The sequence below is a fragment of the Arachis hypogaea genome, chromosome 15, assembly GCF_003086295.3.
Source record: "Arachis hypogaea cultivar Tifrunner chromosome 15, arahy.Tifrunner.gnm2.J5K5, whole genome shotgun sequence".
In the NCBI taxonomy this organism is placed as follows: domain Eukaryota; kingdom Viridiplantae; phylum Streptophyta; class Magnoliopsida; order Fabales; family Fabaceae; genus Arachis; species Arachis hypogaea.
The window spans coordinates 110,541,802-110,543,980 of NC_092050.1; the positions used below are offsets into that span (position 1 = coordinate 110,541,802).

A 2,179-nucleotide genomic window follows, 5' to 3' on the forward strand; every position below is an offset into this window, starting at 1 on the left:
TGGCCATGATATGATGGTTGGGAGTAAGTGTTTTGTGTGGCTTGGTATGATCTTTGGTTGGAGTTTTGGTATGTGGACTTGTTATGTTGGTTTTGCTGGTTTTCCCACCCAAAGTTTGGGTGGTTTTTCCAGCCTGGGTTGTAAGTGTTGGAATGTGGATCATATGGTTGCCTTTGTTGATTTCCTACATAATTGGCCTCTTCCCAATCACCTCCTTCAGTGCTTTCTTCCTCTTGATCTTGTGTGTGTATTGCAGCCACTTATTTTGTTTCTAATTTCCTGGTGAGCTCTGCTAGTTGCTTGGCAAACACCTTGTTTTGGGCTAGAATTGTATCAACATGGTTCAGCTCCATGACTCCCTTAGTGTTGTGTCTCTCTGATGCATAGTAGTACTCATTCTCAGCCGCTGTCTCAATCACTTCAATGGCTTCTTCCACAGTCTTTTTCCTGTTCAATGAACCTCCTGATGAATGGTCTACAGCCTTCCTTGATTCATAAGAGAGTCCATCATAGAAAATATGCAATTGCACCCAGTCATGGAACATGTCTGGTGGGCATTTCCTTGTCAAATCCTTGAATCTCTCCCATGCCTCGTAGAGAGTTTCACCATCTTGTTGTCTAAAAGTCTGAACCTCAGATCGAAGCCTATTGACCTTTTGTGGGGGGTAGAAATGTGCCAGAAACTTGCTTTCCACCTCGTCCCATGTTGTTAGGCTCCCCCTTGGAAATGATTCCAGCCACTTAGCTGCCTTGTCCCTAAGTGAAAATGGGAACAAAAGCAGTTTATAGGCATCTTCCTGGACTCCATTGGACTTCACAGTGTCGCAAATTCTCAGGAATTTTGTGAGATGTTGGTTTGGGTCTTCATTAGCACTCCCACCAAATGAACAATGATTCTCCACAAGTGATATTAGCTGTGGTTTGAGCTCAAAATTGTTGGCCTGAATGGGTGGTTTCTGAATGCTGCTACCACAATTCCCAGAGGTTGGGTTTATGTATGAACTAAGAACCCTCCTCTCAGGAATGGCATTGTTTCCATCAGCTCTCTCATGGTTGTGAACTTCTCTATCCATGTTGAGATCTAAAGCTTCCTCAAAATTGTCCTCAGATTCTCCTTCAGATTCTTCTTCTCCCAGTACTCTCTTCCCTCTTGCTTCCCTTCTAAGTCTATGAAGGGTCCTCTCTGGTTCGGTATATGGAGGAGTTGATGTCTCTCCTCTCCTACCTGTCATACAAGAACACAGCACAGGCAACAAACAAGTGAAATACTCTTGGTTAATGGAAGAGTATGGTTAGAGCAGTTGAGGAATTAATTCAAACAGTTAGTGAGTCAGTGAGTTAGTTGCTTGAATTTAAAGGCATAAAGAAAGAAAGCATGTAACAGAGTGCAGAAATTAAAATTCAACAAGTAACTTGTACTGAATTAATCAAAACAAAAAAAAATGCTCAATCTAGTTAACTTCCAATTTGAGAATTGTCAATCGAAAACCAATCCCCGGCAACGGCGCCATAAACTTGATGCGCATAAACTAGTTATGCCACGATTTAGGAAATTGCACGATCGGCAAAATTCCTTCCGGCAAGTGCACCGGTTATCGTCAAGTAAAAACTCACAATAGAGTGAGGTCGAATCCCACAAGGATTGGTTGAATGAGCAATTCGGATTAGAAGTGTGTCTAGTTGAGCGGAATCAAGACTTAGATGAGAATTGCGGAATGTAAAATTGGCGGGAAACGTAAATGACAAGAAATTGAAATGGCGGAATCTTAAATTGCATGAATTAAAGAGCAGAAGCTAAATTGCTGAAATTAAAAGGGAATGGGGGTGATTGCATGAATTGAGTTGCAGAATGTAAAGAGAAAGTGAAAATCAGAAATGGGGAATTCATTGGGTGTTAGGAGATATTGAGATCTCCGAATCAAAACATTTTTATTCCTTCCTCAACCAATGCATTCATTGAATTTTGCTTGGCAATCTTATATGATTGGATCCCAATCCCTTGGCTCACCAATTCTCTCTAAAAACGAACAAATTCCCAATCCCTTGGTTTAAATGTTCATAAGAAGAGATGATGCTCGATCACTGATTATACCACACAGTTTCATGAACCACAACTTGGTAGGATTACATGTCACAATATCCATCCAAACCCCAATCCAATTCACTGTGAGAAAGCTTC

General features: G+C 41.2%; 1 non-coding gene across 1 annotated transcript; it reads left to right on the forward strand.

Annotated features, from left to right (window-relative positions):
* Nucleotides 1-543: 543 nt before the first annotated feature.
* On the forward strand, nt 544-647 carry LOC112752474 (small nucleolar RNA R71). Its single transcript, XR_003176910.1, has one exon. It is a non-coding gene; the product is annotated as a small nucleolar RNA R71 (small nucleolar RNA).
* Nucleotides 648-2,179: the final 1,532 nt, after the last annotated feature.